This window comes from Ambystoma mexicanum, chromosome 1p (genome assembly GCF_040938575.1).
Source record: "Ambystoma mexicanum isolate Mex_15411 chromosome 1p, UKY_AmexF1_1, whole genome shotgun sequence".
NCBI lineage: Eukaryota > Metazoa > Chordata > Amphibia > Caudata > Ambystomatidae > Ambystoma > Ambystoma mexicanum.
The window spans coordinates 1,354,863,776-1,354,887,839 of NC_090921.1; positions in this window are offsets into that span (position 1 = coordinate 1,354,863,776).

The window sequence follows — 24,064 nt, forward strand, 5'->3', positions numbered from 1 at the left end:
TCGACAGCGAATATTTTCCTATGGGATTTTCCCATTGTTTGAGGCCACCACTTTTTCTGACAGCCTCTAACATAGCGCCTGGGTGTTTTAATATTAACATTACTCAGGTAGGATTTATTTGCCAGAACTTTAATATAGCTTCTTTCTCGTGTCTTTCTCTAAACTCCTAACCCAAGTCGGGGATTCTTTGTTCGTCCTTTTGGCGGGCTTCTGCCAAGAAGCCCTCCATTCAGCGCCAATGAGTCTGGAGTGGGTCCATTGTGTGGGAAGGGGAGTAGGACCCCAGGACAGGGTTGCCTCAACAACCCATGTCGCACTCTATCCTGATAGGCTGGAGGGTCTCCCGCCAAGATGACCACTCCACTGTGTGAGTGACAGCTAGGCTGTATGAATGGGGATCTTATTGCATAAAAGCAGGGTCCTGTGGACTGGAAGAGCCACTGGAACTAAGAAGCCAAAGAGGAGAGAAGCCAAAGACATATGCAATGACTGAACCACCGGTGAAGCCCTGCTGCAGCGTCTCACCACTTTTCTCCACACGATGAGAGGAGATCTTCATCTGCAAGAGCCTTCTTCCCTTGAGCTGGTGGGGCCAACCAGTTTGCCAATCACCTTCCTGGACCTGTCCTGGTCGAATCGCCAGTACCCTGTACTTGGAGACCAGATAACCAGGCACCCGTCCACCCAGACCGCGATTTAAAGGAGCGTACCTTTTATTCGACGGGCAGCACCACGGCTGGTTTCATCCCTGGGTAGTGCAGTAACTCAAACCTTCCTCCATGACGAGAGCCTCTCTTCCTCTGCTGGATCCCCCGAACTGCAGGAACTACCAGGAACAACCGCCACTACAGGAGCCACTTCTTCATTTTAAAGGTACATTGTTCCGCCAGGCTGCCCTTTCTTCGTGGTAGCTCTAAAGGTGTTCATAATCCTTTACCTACCTGTTGGGTTGGCCTCCCCTCTCTCTTAACATTGTCTTTCACCTTCTGCATCCACCTTTTCGAAATCGTTAACCAAAGACCTGACTGCAGCGACAAGAACATTTTGCTCCTGGGCCCTTGCCCTGTGCCACTGACTCTGGCACAGGCCTATTGACTCTGGCTATATCTGTTAGAACTGCCTTCTTTAGATTGCTTCTCAAGTAGAACTGTGTTGGTGCACCTACTTCTTATAACTACCCTTTTCTTCCCCTTTTTAAAACTTGTGAAATGCCATTTTGCTCAGTTTTCATTTAAGTATTTCCTATACTGATGCACTGCCTTGCTTAAACTGGTTCACATACTTATGGGAAGTGTTGCTAGGGTGTGTAAGAAGATATTTCTAAATAACTTGTGCTTTCCCTCCCTTGTGAGAAATTGCTTGAGTATCCCTTGTGTGTAGTTTTCACTGTGCCGTTTTGCTCAGTTTTCACTCTGGTTCACTTGATCTACAATTTAACTAGGGAGTGTGTATATTTTTCGTTGACTTATTTTAATTTGGTTGAAGAACTGTGATAGATGTGTCTAACTAGAAGTGTATAAAATAAATATCTAGATATACTTTTTAATACAGAGCTTTGGTCAGTGTTTCCTTGTACCATAGTACTGTAGTCCTATTTTGTAAACCCTGAATACTGCTCATCTCCCTCTTGAGATAAGTCTTGACTGTTCAGCCACAGCTACCAACTAAATCTTTGTGATACAGACTGATACCAAAGGGAATTTATTCCTCTCACCTGTCGTCCTAATCTTCTGTAGTGCTCCCTAAGGGAACTGCACAGGATTCTGCCTAACACTGGTGGCAGCGGTGGGATAAAAGTATTGGATTTACATTTTAGTGTTATGCTAGTACCTTGGTTCAAATCACCACAAGGCTAACTATCACAAGAAGTTTATTTTGAACAAAGGCGAAAATATGGAAAGTTACAGCCAGGAGACCCTCCTTACTAATACTGCTGATTATTTAAGGGATCTGTGTAGACAGAAAGGTCTTCCTGTCAAAGGCAAGAAATTAGAAATGATTGATAGACTGTTAGAGAAACAACGTCTGGACAGTGGTGCTGTAGTGCCCATTATCCCAGCAAATGTTGCAAACCTTAAAGAAAATAATGTTGAAAATGTTACTGTTAAACAGATGAGGAAGAGGAAGAGAATAGTGTCACCCCCTCTGGGCCTCTACCTGCTCAAAGGCCTCAACCTATGGCTACTGGACCCTTACCAGGTCCCACATTAAGTCCTGAATTTATCTCACTAGAAAAAATAAGACTTGAACTAGAATTCAAAAGAATTAGTGCCCAAACGGAACGGAGACATCAAGAACTAAGGCTCAAAGAAATGGAGCTCAACCATGAGCTTTAGATGAAGAAATTGTCTTTGGAAAATGCTTCTCTCCCCAAATCATCTAGATCTTCCAGTCCAAAATGACCCCGGATGCCTAAAGAGATTGTGGGTATGTATGAACCTAAGTTGGAAGTATTAGATTGGCTTGCTATATTTGAATACAATCATGGGCTCCAGGATATCACAGGGAATCAGTACATCACCTGGTTATTCTCTAAGCTCCCCCCTGTTGCATCTGATGAGGTAATGGAGTTGGGGGAGGTGGATAGAATGGATTATGAATGTGTAAAGCTAGCATTGATGGCTAGATTTGGATAGACTCCTTCCCAGTACCTTAAGAGGTTTAGGACCCTTAAAAGGCATGATAGTACCCCTTGGGCTACTTGGGTGAATGAGTGTTTGAAGAACTTAGAGGGATGGATTAAGGGTTATAGAGTTAACACGTATGTAAGAATGAGAAATCTTGTAATGATGGAGTCCATCTATGATGCCTGCTCTCCTGAGCTCAGACAGCACTTGGCTGATTCAAAAGAACTGGATTGTAAGAAACTAGCTAAAGCTGCTGACTTGTGGGTTGCCAACAGGGCTACTCACAAGGATTCAGGGGTAACTCAGAAAAAGGATGAGGGAACGCAGCCTAAGAAAGACAACAAAGAGAATTCAAATAATTCCAATTCCAAAGAGGGCCCCGAACAAAATTCTAAGGGTAAACCACAAGGGGAATCTAATCAGGCTAGTGCACCTTCTGCTCCCAGACCAGAAGGAGGTCAGAACAAGCCATCATCCATAAAGACATTTGGAAAATGTTATGTTTGTGGCTCTACTGATCATGGGATCCCAGATGTAAGGGTAAACCTTCAGGGGTCCACACTGTCTCCTTAGCCTTTGCTCCAGAGGAGGAAGTACAAATGGCCAGTGGAAACCTTCAACTACTAGCTGAAGACCTCATCAGAGTCTCTTCTAGTGTATCGTTAGTCTCTAAAGGATTGTGGGAACAACAGAATGTAGATGTGTATAATTCTATCTCTCCTAACACTAAAGAGTATTATAAGGACAGTGTCCTAGTCAATGGTCAGGAGACTCCTGCCATTAGTGACACGGGGGCCAACATAACTGTAGTGGACACATCTTTTTTCAAGGTGGAGGATGTTGCTAAGGCACCCAAACGCCTCACCAAGTTAGCTAGAGGGCCTGTGCAGATGCTTCCCCAATTACCAGCTCTCATCCAGTGAAATGAAAGGACTGTCAGGATACCTGTGAGTGTACAATCTGAAGTACCAGGAAGGGTGCTGTTGGGCAATGATCTGAAAGAACTGCGGGTAGTGTCAAGTACTCCCAGACCTCCTAGTAAGACATTACAGGTGCTTACCAGACCTGCAAGGGAGAGGACCTTGAGGGGCTCTCCTGAGGAGATGATAGAAAAAGAAATCACTCCTACTCCACTGGAGTTACTAACTGCTATTTCAAAGCAACCAGAAGCAAAGGGGAAACCCAAGGTTTCAAAGAAGAAACCAGCAGAAAGCACTCCAGTGCTGCCAACCAGGAAATCTCCTAGGTTGTCAAAAATCACACCTGTGATTCCTCCTCCAGCAGAGGCTGAGAGTGAGGTACAACCCTGTGTGGTTGAACTAGAGCCTTAGGATTCAGATCTAGTAGGAGGCCAGGAACTCATTGGAGATCTTGACCCTGTGGAACATCCTGACCTGCAGTCTTTACTGGTAGAGGGGGCCCCAACAGGGCAGACTTCAGTAAGGGACAAAGAGAATGTCCAACTCCGGAAGGTCTTCACCACCAGGCAGCTTCTCAGCTTGAAGAGCAAGAGCCTGGGAAGTATAGGTTACACTGGGAAGATGGCCTCTTCTATAGTGGACCAACAGAGTCAATCCCCGGGGACTACAAAAGACTTGTAGTGCCTCAAGCAAACATACTCCAATTCTTGCAACTAGCCAATGAGATACCTTTGGATGGTCACTTGAGTTTCAAGAAGACCAAGGAAAGGCTCTCTCTCTACTTTTATTGGCCTAAAATGGGGGCTAAGGTAGATCAATATTGCAAGAGTTGCCACACTTGCCAAACTTCTGGTAAAAGTGGCTCCAAGAATGTGCCACCTTTAGTGCCTCTCCCTGTGGTGGGAGTACCATTTGAGAGGATAGAAATCGACATTGTTGGCCCCCATGATCCTCGAACTTCTTCAGGCAACAGGTTTATCCTTGTTGTAGTAGACCATGCTACTAGGTACCCTGAAGCAATTCCTATGAGGACTGTTACAGCTCAGGCTGTGGCTAAGGCCCTCCTTGGTATTTTTACCAGGGTTGGGTTTCCTAAGGAGGTAATATCCGACAGGGGGTCAAATTTTATGTCCCACTACATGAAGGCCATGTGGAAAAACCACGGAGTTACCCACAAGTTCTCAACAGCCTACCGCCCTCAGACAAATGGGTTGGTAGAAAGGTTTAACAGAACCATGAAGAGCATGATAGGAGCTTTAGAGGATCCCCTTAAGAAAAAGTGGGATCTCCTACTGCCATGCCTTCTCTTTGCATATAGAGAAGTCCCTCAGGAGGGAATGGGTTGCAGTCCCTTTGATCTTCTCTTTGGCCATCCGGTCAGAGGTCCATTGGCCCTGATCAAGGAGGGGTTGGAGAGTGCTCCTTCCCCCACACCAGTCAGAGTCACTTACTATGTGATAAGACTCCAGAGGAGAATGTCACACATGATGACTGAGGCAAGTGATAACTTGAAAGCAGGTCAGGCTCTGGTCAAGCATTGGCATGACCAGAGGGCCAACATGGTTGAGTTCGCTCAAGGCCAGCTAGTTCTTGTTATGGTCCCAACAAGGCAGAGTGCCTTGTAGGACAAATAGATGGACCCTTCAAGGTTGTGGGAAGACTTGGAGAGGTGAACTATCTGGTGGACTTAGGCAATCCTAAGGAGGCTCCTAGAGTCTTTCACACCAACTGTCTAAAATCTTATGTCTCGAGACCAGAACTGGGAGCTCTGCTTCTAGCTTCAGCTCAAGAGGAAGAGGAGAGTGAACCTCTACCTGACCTCCTCAGATGCAAACCTTTAGATGAGAAAGTATAAGGAGTTAATCCCTCTTCTAATCTGACACCTGAGCAACAGGAGGAGTGCAAAGTTTTGTTAAAGCAATTTGCCCCTCTGTTTTTCTCTAGCACCAGGCTTGACCCCTTGGGGCCAGCATGATATCCATACTGGTGACTGTTTACCTGTCAAAAGCAGGGGCTACAGGATGTCCGAAAATGTAAGCACCCACATCAAAGGAGAGGTCAACAAGATGCTTGATTTCAGGGTAATAGAGCCCCCTACTAGTCCATGGTCTAGCCCAGTTGTGTTAGTACCAAAGGTAGGATCCAAGGAGTTGAGATTCTGTGTGAACTATAGAGCCCTAAATGCAGTCACTAAGACTGATGGCCATCCTTTGCCAAGGACAGATGAGCTGATGGATAAACTTGGTTCAGACAAGTACATTTGACCTCACCTCAGGCTATTGGCAAATACCCCTGACTGACCATGCCAAGGAGAAAACTGCATTCTCCACCCCAGTTGGCTTATACCAGTTTAAGGTTATGCCTTTTAGATTAAAGAATGCACCTGCTACATTCCAAAGGATTGTTAATCAGGTTCTGAATGGGATGGAGGACTTCTGCATGGCATACTTGGATGACATTGCCATGTTCAGCCCTACTTGGAAAGAACATGTTGACCACCTAGGATATGTTTTGCAGGCTCTGGAACAGGCCCATCTGACCATAAAGGCAAGTAAACGCCAAATTGGTCAGAGTAAAGTGGTCTACCTTGGGCATGAGGTAGGAGGTGGTGGAATAAGGCCTTTGCCCAGCAAGATTGAAGCTGTGCAAAGTTGGACAACCGCTTCTACTCAAAACCAGGTGAGAGCCTTCCTAGGCCTCACTGGGTATTACAGGAATTTCATTGAGAACTATGGATCCATAGCTTTTCCACTGAATGTAATCTCTTCTCCTAAGTTCCCTAAAAAGATCAAATGGAATGGGGAGTGCAATCAGGCCTTTGAAAGCCTGAAGAAAGCCCTTTGTCAAGCTCCAGTTCTCAGAGCTCCTGACTACCACCAACCCTTCATTGTACAAACAGATGCTTCCAATATAGGTATAGATGTAGTTCTCAGTCAACTGGATGGGAAAGGTAGGGAGCACCCCATTTGCTTCATCAGTAGGAAACTGAAGGAACTTGAAACAAGATGGGCAACTATTGAGAGAGAATGTTTTGCCATTGTGTGGGCTTTGAAAAAGTTTAGACCATACTTCTATGGATCTACTTTCATCATTCAAACAGACCACCAACCCTTGTGATGTTTGATGCAAATGAAAGGGGAACACCCAAAACTGCTAAAATGGTCAATCTGCCTCCAAAGGTTTGATTTTACCATTGAGCACAGGTCAGGATGTCACCACCAAAATGCTGATGGTCTCTCTAGGATGGTTGTAACCGACAAGAGGTAAGAGACTCATCCAGGAGTGGATTAGATCCTCCTGTCCCTTAGTCTGGGGGGCGAGTGTTAGGGAGAATTCTCGTTTTATGGCTGATTTCCCTTACCTATAGAGTCCCCCAGCAGCTTTGCTGGATTTGAAGGGTGTGTTTCTTTTTTTTCCTACTAAGAGTGAGACTCTTTTTCCCACTCTTATACATTTTTGCTAGGCTATTGTTGTGTTTAATACCTATGGGGTTTCTCTCACATCCATAGGAACCATCTTTATTCACATGTGTTACAGCACCCTCAGTCCAGTGATGCAGGGGTGTCGTAACGACCCCCAAACATAGACTCCATACCCTGGGACTGACTACTGTCTCCCAGGGCATGTAAAGACCCCATTGACTTTACTAGTCAATTTTTGTGAACAAAACCAGAACAACCCATCTTACTATGGAAGTACTGGGAAGGGTTACTAGTTTTTCCCTCATGTTCATTTTCGAGAGGGTACCGTACAGTCCCTCTCTCAAATGTTTCTGGCTGGTGGCAGTGGTTACTACCAAAAATATTCGACCGCAAATATTTTCCTATGGGATTTTCCATTGTTGGAAGCTACCACTTTTTCTGACAGCCTCTAACATACTGCCGGTGTATTTTAATATTAACTTTACTCCGGTAGGTTTTATTTGCCAGAACTTTAATATAACTTCTTTCTCGTGTCTTTCTCTAAACTCCTAACCCAGGTCGGGGATCATTTGTTCGTCCTTTTGCCGGGCTTCTGCCAAGAAGCCCACCTTTCGGCGCCACTGAGTCTGGGGTGGGTCCATTGTGTGGGAGGGGGAGTAGGACCCCTGGACAGGGTTGCCTCCACAACCCATGTCGCACTTTATCCTGATAGGCTGGAGGGTCTCCCACCAAGATGACCACTCCACTGTGTGAGTGACAGCTAGGCTGTATGAATGGGGATCTTTTTGCATAAAAGCAGGGTCCTGAGGACTGGAAGAGCAAGACGTCGCCACTGGAACTAAGAAGCCGAAGAGGAGAGAAGCCAAAGACATGTACAATGACTGAACCACCGGTGAAGCCCTGCTGCAGCGTCTCACCACTTTTCTCCACACGACGAGAGGAGATCTTCATCTGCAAGAGCCTTCTTCCCTTGAGCTGGTGGGGCCAACCAGTTTGCCAATCGCCTTGTTGGACCTGCCCTGGTCGAATCACCAGTACTCTGTACTTGGAGACCGGATAGCCAGGCACCCGTCCACCCGGACCGCGATTTAAAGGAGCGTACCTTTTATTCGATGGGCAGCACCGCGGCTGGTTTCATCCCTTGGTAGTGCAGTAACTCGAACCTTCCTCCATGACGAGAGCCTCTCTTCCTCTGCTGGATCCCCCGAACTGCAGGAACTACCAGGAACAACCGCCACCGTAGGAGCCACTTCTTCATTTTAAAGGTACATTGTTCCACCAGGCGGCCCTTTCTTTGCGGTAGCTCTAAAGGTCTGCTAAATCCTTTACCTACCTGTTGGGTTGGCAGCCCCTCTCTCTTAACATTGTCTTTCACCTTCTGCATCCACCTTTTCGAAATTGTTAACCAAAGACCTGACTGCAGCAACAAGAACATTTTGGTCCTGGGCCCTTGCCCTGTGCCACTGACTCTGGCACAGGCCTATTGACTCTGGCTATATCTGTTAGAACTGACTTATTTAGATTGCTTCTAAAGTAGAACTGTGTTGGTGCACCTACTTCTTATAACTACCCCTTTCTTCCCCTTTTTAAAACTTGTGAAATGCCATTTTGCTCAGTTTTCATTTAAGTATTTCCTATACTGATGCACTGTCTTGCTTAAACTGGTTCACAAACTTATGGGAAGTGTTGCTAGGGTGTGTAAGAAGATATTTCTAAATAACTTGTGCTTTCCCCCACTTGTGAGAAATTGCTAGAGTATCCCTTGTGTGTGGTTTTCACTGTGCCATTTTGCTCAGTTTTCACTCTGGTTCACTTGGTCTACAATTTAACTAGGAAGTGTGTATATTTTTCGTTGACTTATTTTAACTTGCTTGAAGAACTGTTATAGATGTGTCTAAATAGAAGTGTATAAAATAAATATATATATACTTTTTAATACAAAGCTTTGGTCAGTGTTTCCTTGTACCATAGTACTGTAGGCCTATTTTGTAAACCCTGAATACTGCTCATCTCCCTTTTGAGATAAGACTGACTGCTCAGCCACAGCTACCAACTAAATCTTTGTGGTACAGACTGATACCAAAGGGGATTTATTGCTCTCACCTATAATCCTAATCTTCTGTAGTGCTCTCTAAGGGAACTGCACAGAATTCTGCCGAACAGCCTTATATCTTCAGATACAGTCCAAATGTTTCCCCATGGATGGCACTTACCAGTAAAGTCATTGGGGGTGTCAGAGGTGGTGTGCTAACTGATTTACCATATGATGTCATCACTGATGGCCTCTGACATGTCCTAAGTGATGTCACATGTGATGCCAATGCTGTCCTTTTATGATAGTTGAAACTGCTGATTGAGTTATACCTATGTCTCTAATCACTGTACTGGCAATGAGTTATTTACCCGATTGTGACTACTTCTGATATCTAATAATTGTGGTGGTGCCAATCCTTATCAGGCCATCGTGCATGTCTGTATCACAAAACCAAAAAGAGAAACAGATGCACAATGATATGGTTGCTATTAAAGTATCAGCAATATGTTTCACTTTAATTACAACTCAAAGACCTACCATGGTAACAACCATCAAAACAACCAGGAAAACACAAACGGTCAATTTTACCAACATTCAAAGCCAACCTATCATTCACTATATTTTGACCTAGAAGTAATAACCATATCATTAAACATCTGTTTCTCTTTTTGGTTATGTGATAGAAACAGGTACTCGGCGGCCTGATAAGGATTGATACCACCATTATTATAGTCTCGGGAGGATAGCTCAGCGGCAACGTGCTTGTCTTGGAAGCAAGACGACACTTAGCAACACGGCTCCGCGATTAGAAACCTCTGGATTAAGCGCGTTATAAATAACCTATCATTATATATCAGAAGTAGTCATAATCCAGTAAATAACACATTTCCGGTACTGATAGTAGGGAAATAAGTATAACTCAATCAGCAGTAACAACTACAATAGTGCACTTATCATGATCATTTGTATACCTTACTTTCACTGGCATTCATAAGCTTTTTGGGCATTCACTGCATGATGTACACTGGGTATGCATGGCTAATCTTAAGAATTCCACAAATCAAAAGGCAAATATGTTAATAAGCACGCATAATTGATTATCATGAATGAGTAACTTACTATTCATAAACTCATGCTGATACATTAAATAATAACTAATACACTTTGTTTATGTTTTCTTTTCTATCTCATCATTTAAATTCCATGTCTGTTTATTTTTCTGTGGGATGAATTGTTTGAGATTATTAACTGAAAATTTACTTAACATGGGAAGTAAGATAAATGCCAAGTATTTGGTTTTTGTTTGACTAACACAACAAGTTCAACTACGTAAGTGTGACTATTAGGAGGATGTACATCATTATTTCGAATACGAACATTTTCAAGACGAAAATGTCGAATTCTAAATGTTCATATTCGAAATAAGCACCCCACAGCTTAATGGCCTTTGTAAACCCCACTCCCCACACCCCGCTACTTACCTTCTGGCGGCACACTTTGCTGTGTGCCGCTGAGTCCCTGCAGCGCCAGTTCTTTCACTTCCGTGGACGGGAATCGGCGCTGCACAGACCTTTTCTTTTTTTCTTTTTTGACAACTTTGTTGTTTTGGATGCGGGGGACACCCCCACAACCTCTGCTTCCCTTTGCTATAATGAAAACCGAATGGTTGAAATGTTTGGCATTTGCCGCTGTATGTAATTTTGGAACAGCCGAAATCTGATCATTTCAACCATTTTTTTTTTTAGTTATATTTTCGTGTAATCCTGACTATTCTTTTTTTAAATTATATTTTCGTGTAATCCCGACTAATCACAAAATATTTGACTGCAGCAGGAATCACAATTAATTTAGCATCAATTGTTCAGTCATGGGTTAGAACCCTGAAGAAGAGCTAAGCTCGAAACATGTGTTGGCTCTTTTGACATGATTGGTTTCAATAAGATTAAGAGGGTAATTCATAGATTTCAGTGCAGAAGCAGCGCACGCGAGCAGCGCAGAGAGGGAGCGTGCGCCAGCCGTGTGCGCTAAACAGCATTCGGCGCACTGCATATTCATGGATTTCCCAAGCCATTTTGAGCCCTGGCCCAGCGAACACCCCGCAGCGCCAGTTACGCCCCAAGAACTCCCCTTGCGCAATGAAAAGCCATTGAAATCCCCAATACGGCGCAAAGGGCTGGGTCAACCGTGGATCAGTTTACAGGGCCGCTACACTGTAATTGCGCGAAAATACTATGCATACACCGCTCACGGCAGCCAAAACGCATGAAAATTTACTTGCGCACCCCCTTGAATATGGGTACCCCGCTTGCAGCCGCCAAAATGCGTGTAACACTCCCCACGCACTCCTCGGAATATGCGTACCCCGCTTGCGCCAGCGAAATCGCGTGTAAAACTCACCGCGCACCCCTCGGAATACGCGTAACCCGCTCGCGGCAGCGAAATTGCGTGTAAAACTCCCTGCGCACCCCTTGGAATACGTGATGGTCTGCCTGCGGGGCATGGTGAGGGTGAATGGGCTGCCTGTGGGGCATGGGTGGGGTGGATGGGGTGCCTGTGCATATTCCGGGGTGCGCGTGGATTTTTACACGCGATTACGCTGGCACGAGTAGGGTACATGTATTCTGGGGGTGCGCAGGGAGTTTTACAGACGATAGGCCTGGCGCGAGCTGGGTTCGTGTATTCCGGGGATGCGCAGGGAGTTTTACATGCAATTACGGCTGGCGCGAGCGGGGTACGTGTATTCTGGGGGGTGCGCGGGGAGTTTTACACGTGATTACGCTGGCGTGAGTGGGGTACGTGTATTCCGGGGGTGCGTGTGGACTTATACATGTGATTACGCTGGAGCGAGTGGGGTACGTGTATTCCGAGGGTGCGTGGGGAGTTTTACAGACGATAGGCCTGACGCGAGCGGGCTATGTGTATTCTGGGGGTGCACGTGGATTTATACACGTGATTACGCTGGCGCGAGTGGGGTACGTGTATTCTGAGGGTGCGTGGGGAGTTTTACAGATGATAGGCCTGACGCGAGCGGGCTACGTGTATTCCGGGGGTGCACCTGGACTTTTTCATGCGATAGGCCTGGCGCGAGCTGGGTACGTGTATTCCGGGGGTGCGTGGGGAGTTTTACACGCGATAGGCCTGACGCGAGCTGGGTATGTGTATTCTGGGGGTGCGCAGGGAGTTTTACATGCATTTACGCTGGTGCGAGCGGGGTACGTGTATTCCGGGGGTGCACAGGGAGTTTTACACGGATTACGCTGGCGTGAGTGGGGTATGTGTATTCTGGGGGTGCACGTGCACTTATATACATGATTACACTGCCACGAGTGGGGTACGTGTATTCCGAGGGTGGGTGGGGAGTTTTACACACGATAGGCCTGGCGCGAGCGGGGTACTTGTATTCCGGGGGTGCGCGTGGACTTTTACATGCGATTGGCCTGGCGCGAGCTGGGTACGTGTATTCTGGGGGTGCGTGGGGAGTTTTACACGCGATAGGCCTGGCGCGAGCTGGGTATATGTATTCTGGGGGTGCGCAGGGAGTTTTACATGCGATTACGCTGGTGCGAGTGGGGTACGTGTATTCCGGGGGTGCACAGGGAGTTTTACATGCGATTACACTGCCACGAGTGGGGTACGTGTATTCCGAGGGTGGGTGGGGAGTTTTACACACGATAGGCCTGGCGCGAGCGGGGTACTTGTATTCCGGGGGTGCGCGTGGACTTTTACATGCGATAGGCCTGGCGCGAGCTGGGTACGTGTATTCCGGGGGTGCGTGGGGAGTTTTACACGCGATAGGCCTGGCGCGAGCTGGATATGTGTATTCTGGGGGTGCGCAGGGAGTTTTACATGCGATTACGCTGGTGCGAGTGGGGTACGTGTATTCCGGGGGTGCACAGGGAGTTTTACACGCGATTACGCTGGCGTGAGCAGGGTATGTGTATTCCGGGGTTGTGCAGGGAGTTTTACACGCGATAGGCCTGGCGCGAGCTGGGTACGTGTATTCCGGTGGTGCGTTGGGAATTTTACACACGATAGGCCTGGCGCGAGTGGGGTACGTGGATTCCCGGGATGCGCATGGACTTTTACATGCGATAGGCCTGGCGCGAGCTGGGTACGTTTATTCCGGGGGTGCGCGGGGAGTTTTACACACGATATGCCTGGCGCGAGCTGGGTACGTGTATTCCAGGGGTGTGCAGGGAGTTTTACAAGTGATAGGCCTGGCGCGAGCCGGGTACGTGTATTCTGGGGGTGCACAGGGAGTTTTACATGCGATTACGCTTGTGCGAGTGGGGTACATGTATTCCGGGGGTGCGCGGGGAGTTTTACATGCAATTTGACAGTTTGGGCCCTCCCGGGTGTGCCCCCCCATGCCCTGCAGGCAGCCCACACCACAGTGAACCACCCTACACACCTGGGCATGCACCACTCGCAGCCCATCACCCCTGGCCATGCCCCGCAGGCAGCCCATCACCTCTGGGCATGCCCCGCAGGAGGCCCATCCACCCTCCCCATGCCCCACAGGCAGCCCACATGGCACCATGCACTTGGGAGCCCTGACACATGTCCCCCCACCCTACCCCCAGTGATGCAACCTGCCAGCAGGCCCCACCTCATGTCCCCCACCCCAACCACCTCACCCACCATTGATGGGCACCTGCCAGCAGGCCCCGACTCATGTCCCCCACCCCACCCACCATTGACGGGCACCTGCCAGCAGGCCCCGACACATGGCCCACCAAACAACATGTCCTAACAAAACAGACCCATAGCCCTAATCCAACCCAAATCCCCCCGGCCCACCAGTACAAGCACGCAACCATCCACTGCACCCACTCCCAAATTACCCATGCCATGAGAGTCTTAAATGAACCACCATGGCCATGCATAAATGTACAACAGAGCCACACAGTGGCAACACATGACTGAGGCAATGCTCATAGAGACATGCACAAAACTAATGAGAGTACACAACACCAATAATGAAGATATATGAAATGTATTCAAAAACGTAATGAAAAAACATAATGAAAATTCAAACTTGCAAATTAAGAAATAATGAAAGCAAAAAAAATAAAAAGAGAAAAATCCAATATAAAACAAAAATCCACAACAGGAAAAAAGAGAAGTGGTCCATTGCCAATGTACAAATAAAGTACATAAAAAATTAAATAAGCCATTGATCCATGGGATGTCCAAAGAATGAAAGTATGTACAAGTCTGGAACTATATACAATGGAAGACCAAAGGGTCCATGATCCCCAAACAAAAGGAAACCTACAAAAAAGTCATATGAATAAAACACTATATACATAAAGTGGAGCAAAGTCCATGAACTCCAAAAAAAAGATAAAACAAAGGAAACCTAACCCTAAAGAACTATGTACAAAGGCGGCTGGCAAGTCCTACGGCTCACTTTTTGATGTTTTGGGCCAGGGCATCATCGAACTCCACATCGATGTTCTGGAGGCAGGCCTCTTCCCTGGCCTCGAGGTCTCGCAGGGATGCAGCCATGCCCTCCTCCAACTCCCTGCGATTTGCCTCGAGGCACTCAGCCCACCTCAATGCCCTGTGCATGGAGTTCTCCGTCCTGACCGTAGTGAGCCGTGGCTCCTCTGCCCGCCGCCGCTCCGCATCCTTCTGCTGGCCCAACCGCTGCCACACGGGAGACACTCCCAATCAAGGGTCCTCCTGCCCTCCGGCCGATGCCTGCCCCTGTGATGTTGATGGCCCAGAGCCATCATCGCTGCCACCCTGAGCCTGCTGCTGCCGTATATGTGCCCTGCCTGTTGATGCCTGCATGTCCTCCTCTTGCTGGGGTCCAGTTGGTGTGGTGGCCCCATGCTGGACCTCCGACTCCCGACTGTGTCAGGGATGTGTCCTCCACCAGCCTGGCCGCTGGCTCAGGGGCAGCTACACAGGGTGCCCAGGTGACACTTGGGCAGGAAGATGGCATGGAGGACGACTGGCGCATAGGGGGTTCAGTTGAGGAGGGGGTCGCTAGAAGATCCAGAACACGGAGGAATCCAGCGCTGGTGACCTGTCCTAGTAGGCTGACGCAGTCAAAGAGGTATTCGAAATGACGTGCATTGCCCAGACGAGAACCCTGCACGTCATCCCGAATACTAATTTGACGCAACTCCACCCCAGCTAGGACAGGCTCAATCCGGTCACGGATTGCAATGTCCACAGGGAGAGGAAGGCCAGTTGTTGTTTGCGCATCCCCTCCCTAAAAACGGGTCTGGGCGAAGGCATCCCTGCTGATGCGGGATGATGCAGTCACAGGATCAGGGACAGGATTACACACAGGCACCTCCGCGGCGGCCTGTGCTGCCTCCTGTCCATGCCCCTGGACTGCACCAGTAGCACCAGTGGAATCCCCCCTCCAGGCCCCGTGCATGGGCCTTCCACGGCCTCCTCCTCAACCGAACCCACCACCAACCTAGATGACTCAGTGCCATCTTCCTCCACAGGCCCTTGTGTGGGCTCAGCTGCCCCTACTGCTACCGAGGAGTCCACCTCCATGCTCCGCCTCTTGGACTTTTCCTTGGCAGCTGCGGCCATGGACGTGGCACCAGACTCCTCACTCCCGGAAGAGATGACTACGTGGGAGGAGAGCTGGGCCTTGCATCTCCGGCTGGTGGTGGGATCCCTGCCGCTGTGCTCCACAGCACCGTCTCCGCCCTCTTCATCAGTCGATGCTGCAGACAGGGAGAGACAGAACACAGGAATCAGGGCACTGTACAATGGTCGGCTACACACATGACAGTTTCACATGAGTGGCAGTGTCAAACTTCAAAGATGGCATCACACTCCCCAACACTCATACCATTTGAACCCACACACATGCACAAATTAACAGGAATCGTGCAGCAAGCAGCAGCATCCATACACACACAACAGCATGAACATCTGAAGGTTGGCTTGACGTCACAAGCAATATGGGGAGTGCCTAACACATGAACACATGCCAACAGACAGACATGCATCTGTTTATATCCACTACCTGTCACAGTGCAATCATCGGCAACTATGTCACATCTGCCAATTGGGTTCCTACATGTCTGTGTCACATGCATCCATGGCGTATCACAGTCGCACACATGTCTCACACATGCACATGTATGCCGTGCACATACATGAAGGTGGAACCAGCATCCATGTGTCACACCCCAACCATGCCATAGTACATACACAGAAATGCTAACATGTGTGCATCTCCACATGCAGGTGTGCATCATGCTTTGGAACACATACACCATTGATGTGCATCACACATGACAGGACTCACAGGCAGCAAGGTCATGTCCCTGCACATGCACATCCATACATGGGCCTTTTCAGACATATGTCCAAGCTGCACACTCCTGGCACACCTCAAAATGCACTGTATCCAATAAGTATGCATGGACACTTACCGCTCGACTCCGGACGGGTCTGCCTCTCGAGGACCTGGCGGTGAAGTGTTGGGTTAATACGTTCCAGGACCCTCATGTCGTTGGTGGTAAGGTGGACCTGGTGCCTCACTGCACCTGCTGCTTCCAAGAGGTGCCGGCCCTTCCTGAGGGTCCTGGACCTGAAGTCCTCCCAGCGCTTACGGACATGTGCTAGGTTGGGGGTTGCCACCCCCTCCACCTTGATGGCAACCACGATGTCCTTCCTCTCCCGTCCATCCTTGTCGGCGCATGTTCTTCCGTAGAGGGCATCATAATGCACCAGGACTTGCTCCACCAGGATACCAACTTCTCTGGCAGTGAAGCTGGTAGCCCTCTGCCTCTGTGGTTGAGAGTCGCCAGTGGTCTCCGATGGTGTTTGTCCCGACATGGCAACCCCCGAGGCAGGTGTGGATGGGCAACTGGGTCCTGGTGCTGGGCTGTGGAGCGATGGAACTGCAGTCGGGAGTCTTCTGTTCTAGCAGGGGTGGTCACAGCAACTGCACCCCTGCAGATGGCTGACGTGCAGGCACCAAATAGCAGGGCACCTGGCCAGCAGGCAGGCAGGCAGCAGCAGATGGCTGGTGGGAGTCAGCTCGGGGCTCTGGGGGGCAGGAAAATGGCCTTCTGGGCAGGAGCGTGGTCTTCCGTGTGTTGTCGCGTGGCCAGCTTGATATGGAATGATTTGGCACGTGAAAAAACAGCACATCAGCGTGTAATTAGAGGAAAGGCCCTTAGTGCGTAAGCTCGTAAGTGACGTGACGCGCGCAGGCTTTTCCCTCGGCACTGGTGCATAGTAAATCCGCACTTGCAAAAACAGCACGTCTGGGTGTCACTGCGTGTAATTGGAGGAAAGGCCCTTAGCGCGTAAGCTCGTAAGTGACGTGGCACGCATGGGCGTTTCTGTGGGCAGGGTTTAAAGGTCCGCTTAGGATGCCATTTTCTTGTACGTGCTTTTTGTTGAGAGCGAGCAGGTGATTCTTGTACTTCTTGTCAGTTCACACGCGATTACTTCACAACGGTTGCTGTGCGTACTCCTTGTTTACTGAGACAGCATTCAATTCTTCTTTTGGCGGGGGTGTTGCCAACGCGCCCACGTGCGTCGTTTTCATGTTCTTTTTCCAGGCAGACGGTGAGTCGTGCACGTATTTTTCCACTGTGATTTCCCCTGTGTGTCGCGTACCCATCCAGAGGTCATTGTAGCCTGTGTTTAACACGCGTATGCTTTTTTTGTATTTCTGGGTGCCACAGCATACTGTGGGTCCTTAATTCCAGGCATGTGGGCTACCGAGGGGTCGTGTGCAAGTTAAATTTTGTTTTCGGGGTGCCTGAGCGTTGCGTGACCCGTGATCTTCCCCCAGGGGTCACAGACAGCCTTGCTAGAGCACAAGGGTACGTATTCCATCTAGTACCCTGCCCCCTTCACCCCAATTGCCCAGGACAATTGTCTACTGCACCTCCCATTCGCACAAGAACATCAGTGCCATGGTTGGGAGGCGACCAAGTGGTAAGGGAGGCAAAGGTGGCCGACCTCCAAGAGGTGTCTGTGGTAGGGGATGTGGCCGGGATGAGCAGGGTGGCCCAAGAGGCCAGTGTGTTGAGGACCAATGAGGGACACCTATTCCCCCACCCCCAATGGGTCGAGGAGATGCAGCTGACACCATCCCAGCTCAGATCCTGTTAACCCGACCCAGATTGGTTATGGAACTGGTACGAGATGACTCACAGGCCGACTTCTGTGCCACGAAATCAAAGCCACGTGTGACGGTGAAAGTTGCTGTCACCAGGCCACATGGATCTGGGGCAGAAATGTCATCAGCTGCCCCAAGTAGGCAGGGTGAGGAGGCTGCAGGGGCAGCTGCAGCTCAATCCACCCCGGCTCTGAGTCACCCAGCCAGGACAGTGTTGGTCCCAGACCATCACACCAAGGCAGTTGTGCTGCTTGGTCCTGGCAACAGCAGCCAGCAGCCAATGCCTGCAGTGAGACCTTTGGTCATCGTGCCATTCCCTGCTTCCAGTGCCCAGTTCACCTGCACTTCAGCCCCTACCGACCAGAGCGGCATAAGCCACTCAGTGTCCGCATCACCTCTCAAGAGGAATAAGCATGCTCTTGCAGAACAGGCTGGGACCCCAGACACGGCTCACCCCTCCGGCACGTCAAGGAAGCGGAGTTTCAATGATGTGGAACTAGACGCACTTGTGGGCTACGTGTCGGCCCATGGCCGCAAGATGCTGGTGACTGCAGTGTGCAAGACTACGACTGCTCAACGTAGGGCCCACTGGCAGTGCATCGTGGACCAAATTAGTGCCCTTGGATTTGTGAAGCGCACAGCTGATGATTGCTGAAAGTGGTGGAATGACCTCAAATGCCGAGCAAAAAAGTTGCTGGCTTCCAATTATGCCTCTACTCTGTTGACTGGCAGTGGGTCTCCACCAGAGGAGGATAAACTAACAAAACATGAGGCAATCGCTGGAGTGTTCATCGCAGAGGATCAGATCCAAGGCATGGGAGACCTACAAGATATTGAGGAAATGTCTAGTGAGTGGTGATGCGTGTGTGTGCAAACCATGTATGTGTTGCTTGTTTGATGTGTTCTGATTGAGTGCTAGGTCAAGCTGTGTAGTCATGACTGCTATAGGTCACCCATGTGGTGCCTCCAAACCATCGCCCGCCCTTGGGTTTGGGTTTCACAGTATCCCTACTGACCGCAGAAAACACTTTGCACCTGATGACTGCACTTGCCCTTCAACTGGCATCATGCCACAACATTGTTAATACTGTTTTTCTTATCATTCTGCCTGATTGATGGAATCATTTGCATGATAAACACACATTTTTGTGCTGTTCTGGCACAAATTCACCATACTTCAGACATAGATTTCACCCCACAATGCATTTGTTGACTTTTTATGGAAATTATTTCATCAATCAGGCTGATTGAAATTTGTGCACCTACACATGCACTGCACACGATCACTTTAGAGCCCTGTTTGATTGTTCAACATGACAATTCACTTGTGTCATGTCCAAGTGACCTACCATTGATGCATCCATGTGCCTAACTTCACTGTATTAGTAAACACTGGCATAGTTGCAGCGTGTGACACATGTGTGTTTTGTCACACTCTTTTGCATGTTCTATTTCATCATGTGCATCTCACATGGATGGGGGACAGCACTGATTTACTACCATCTGGGTGTCCTTGTCAATTCTGCCATGGCTATGCTGCGTGCCATCTGTGTGCTGGCATGTGTCAGGTTTGTGGATTGTCCATGCCACTCACAGGCTAATGTGTGATGCAGGTGCTATGCACCATGCAGCACACGTGTTGCTTTTCAATTTTGGAGTCCTCAGTGTCTGGTTTTAGGGTCCCCTTCCACTTTATTGCCAGTGCATGCATGCCAGAGTTAGTGTCATGTATGACATGTCTCATTAATGTATTCAATGTGTACATTGTGATGCCTATGTGTGTCGGCTATGCTGTTCATGCCTGTCTTCATTACTTTTGTTTTATTTTTGTGCAGGTGATGAGGCACTAGATGCTGTTGAGGAGGAGGAGATGGCGCAAGGGCAGGAGTACTCAGAGCACCAACCAGGCACCAGTGGAGGACGTGGGGTGGTGGTGCAGGAAAATCCATTAGTCCTACAGACCATCCTGTCCACGGGTGTCTCTGGATACAGCTCCGATGACCTCTATGGCTCTGTTGCTGAATCGGACATTGAGACAAATGTCCCGTCGCAGGTCAGTGTTTCTGGCAGGGATGCTGTTCTGTCCAACCCACCTGCACTGGGGGTAGACCCCTCAATGGGGCATTCAGTGTTGGAATGTCCGCCTGTGGTGGTTACGGAAGCAGGGTCACACTCCACTATATGTGCTACTGTTCCTGGGCCAGCAGATCAAAGGAGGAATGCAGTCCTGCAGCCTCAGGCAGTGCCAGCAGAGCAAGGTGCACATCACCTTGGCCCAAACAGGTGTGGTGCCCGTCAACGCAGTGGCCGTGTGCCACCAGGCAATACTGTGTGGGAGAACTCCATGTATACTATTGCAGCACAACAGGGGGCATTGTGTGAGATGATGGCTCAGGCTGTGGATAGGGTGGCCACTTCCATTATCCGCCCTGAAAGGCAGGTGGAGCACCAGCAGCAGGAAACGGAGTCCACGTGCTACTCACACAGGGAGGACATGTTGGTGTCCAACATGGACTGAAGGGCTGAACTGGAGGCTCTGCGCACAGCCATATCTGCAGAGTCACAGGCCCACAGGGATGCCCTGAGGTTAGAACACAGGTCCCTTAGAGACACTCTGGGTGCACTTGAGGTGTCCTAGAATACAAGGTCAGAACAGCAGCGAGAGCAGCTAACATGCACAATCTCAGCTGAGCTCCAGGCAACCCATGAGGAGATCCTGGCATCACGTGAGGCCTTGCAGGCAGAAGTCTGTGCTACCTGTGAGGTGCTGCATGGGGATCTCGGAACATCATCCTGCAGAACCAAACCTTTCAGACCTGCACGCTTGCTGCCATGGAGGAGCGTGCCATGGCTTTGTGTGGTCTGCCTCCCATACCACGCACATATTCTAATGTACCACCAGAGGGTGATGACAGCGACGGCAGTTCTCCCACTGTAGGGTAGCCGTGCAGGCCATGAGCCCATGGAGGGTTATTTTTTTTTCTCAACATCCACGCATGTGGTTTTGGGGTGCACCATGTACCTCCTCCCCCCTGGGTGGCCTTCCCCCCTTCCTGGTCGACACATGGGCATTTTTGATTTTGAGATTTCATTTTTCTTTTTGATGTTTTTTTTCATTTTTATTTTTGAATTTGTTTTCATATTTGATTCAGATTTTTAATTTTACATTAGAATTTGATGTTTTAATTTTCATTTTTTCTTTTGATTTTTTCAGTTTATTCTTTTTATTTTCTTTTCTTATTTCATTTGAATTTTTATTTTCATTTGATTTTTTGTTTTTTCATTTTTTCATTGTAATTAGTATTTTACATTTAAATTTTTAATTTGATTTTTTTTGTTTTACTTTTCATTTTATTTTAATTTTTCATTTCATTTTTTTAATTTACATTTCATTTTTTGTTGATAACTATTTTATGTCAGATTGTACCTACATGTTACATTGTTTTGCTTTGTGTGGCTCCTGTAGGCATCCACTGTGTGTTCCAGCTGGGCACATGCAGGCTTGTCTTGTGTTTGAGTTCGAAACTTGGTTTCATGACACATATGCCACTCCTGCTTCCCCTTTCCGTGGGCTTGCAAGGTTGTGACCAAGTGACAGTAACTTACACAGAGGCATTGGGCTTCCATTAATTGTGTGGGCAGTCTGTAGTCCAAGCTGTGTATACACAACTAGTGGGGATTGGTGATGATTTCTCCACTACATGGTTGATTTGTGTATTGTATACCATACAGGCCATTATGCATATGTGCATGTAGCATCTTCGTGTCTTAACTAGCCTGTCTCAATTGCAGATGCAGTTCATGTTGTATGCAGTACACTGCCACATTTTCCTACCAATAACACACTCGAGATGGAAGGGGTCGATGTGCTGCCTTTGTCAGGTTGTGACACTTGCACTACTTTAATTTTTTACTGTCATACGTTGCCAATGTTGGGTCCTGTATTCATGTTTTGTCTTGCTGGTAAGTATTTGTTCATGTGTGCCGTTTCTTTTTCATTGGTGAGAGGGAATTGTCTCTGGCCTATTTCCATTTGTGGTGGTGCACTTTGTGACACTTGTGTCATGTGTTGTGCATTCATTTGGTTGCTTTCACATTGCATGACATGCCATGGTGTGTTGGGTACCTGAGATGGGGTTAGGGAGGGGTTGGGTGACATGCCACTATTTGGGTGCACTATTTTGCAAGTATGTAGTCCTTCATGCTGCACGAATGTGTGCCTTCTACTGACACAGCATTGGGTATGTTTAAGTAGCTGGGGATGCACACAATGTAGCACTTCTGTGAAAACAATCTCCGGGTGGTATGGTTGTGAAAGTTGACTGTCCCTTTTGTCATCATCATCATCATCATCAATTGTCAGCTGGTATGTGCAAGGCCTCTGTGCACTCCAGGGGTGGGATTTTAGGTGAAGTCATTTGCCACAAGCTGGGTACGGGCTGCCTCACCACGTGCCCTTTCCCCTCCAATGCACAGTGGTCTAGCATGTGGTTGGGGATGTGGGGGCACCCCGATGTCCACCGGCACGCCCCGCCGGGTTGCAACATTATGCAGGACACATGCTGCCACTATGATCCTGCACACTACTGGGGGCGCATATAGCAGCTGCCCACCAGAGCGGTCAAGGGGGCGAAAGCGTGACTTGAGCACTCCGAATGTGTGCTCCACTATGCCCCGGGTTGCAATATGGGCTGTGTTGTATCTTACCTGGGGTGGTGTGGTGGGGTTCAGTATTGGCATCATCATGTAGGTGCTCAGAGGGTAGACACTGTCCCCTGGGGAGGTGATAATGGTTGTCATTACTTGGGTTTCCCCATTTCTCAGTGTCTGACATGCATGCATGTGCAGAGGCATTTGCACTCACCAATGAGCCATGTGTCGCCATGCTTCCCAGCTTCCAGGTACTGGTTTAGGGGTGACATTCTGAATATAAAACTATCATGGCTGGACCCTAGATAGTTGGCATATACTGAGGTGATGATTCCCTTGGTATCACATACAACCTGCACCTTGATGGAATGCCAGTGATTGCGGTTTCGATAGATGTGCTCAGTGGCCCTGGGAGGGCGTAGAGCCACATGGGTGCAATCAATGGCACCTAGTACTTTGGGGAAGTGTTCCACCCCGTCAAAGTCCTGGAACACGGCCTGCTTTTCTGCGGACTGAGGGGCGTGCAGTCATGATCGCCAACACCTGGTGTAGGCGGCGTGACTGTGAGACAACCCCAACTATTGCACTTGTCTGCTGAAATGACCCAGTAGCCAAGAAATGCAGTACATTGAGCATCTTTTCCAAGGGACTCAGTGCCTGGGAGCACAGGGTGGGTGATGTGAGGTCATCCTCCAACTCAGCAACCAGTTCTATGATGATTTGGGGTGGAAACCTGTACCTCCCATACACCTGGTCATCAGGCATCCCAAAAAGGCTGGTCCTGGGTAAACAAATGCAGAGCCTGGCTATCCTCCTGCGGTGTCCCACAACCACTGTTGCGAGGGACGGTATATTCATCGTAGCATATGAGCTTGTTTGTTGTTTGCGTGCACTTTTATGCTGCGTGGGGCCGCTTACGCCTGCTTCCTGCTGGCGTACGTGTTTCCGGATTAGCGCGTCTTTTGTGGCGCGCGGGTTTCCCCGGTTCGATTACACGAATACGTGTTGTTAGCGCGCGTGTGGGCGTTGCGAGGATTTATCAGTGGTACTTCCCCTGTAACTCCCACATTTTCATGTGTTGGTCCCCATTCCGCATGTTCCGCCTCCTTTTTAGGTGTGTGCGCTGCCCTGTGTATGCCTTCACTGGCCATCTCGCGCATAGCCTTCGGGATGTCGCGATGACGTGTGCGCCACATGCGGATTCAGCGCACATCTCAGGTAAGCCACGCGCAGCGCATTCCATGAATCGACAAACGGCTGCGTGCGTGGCTTTAGCACGCGTGCGCTGC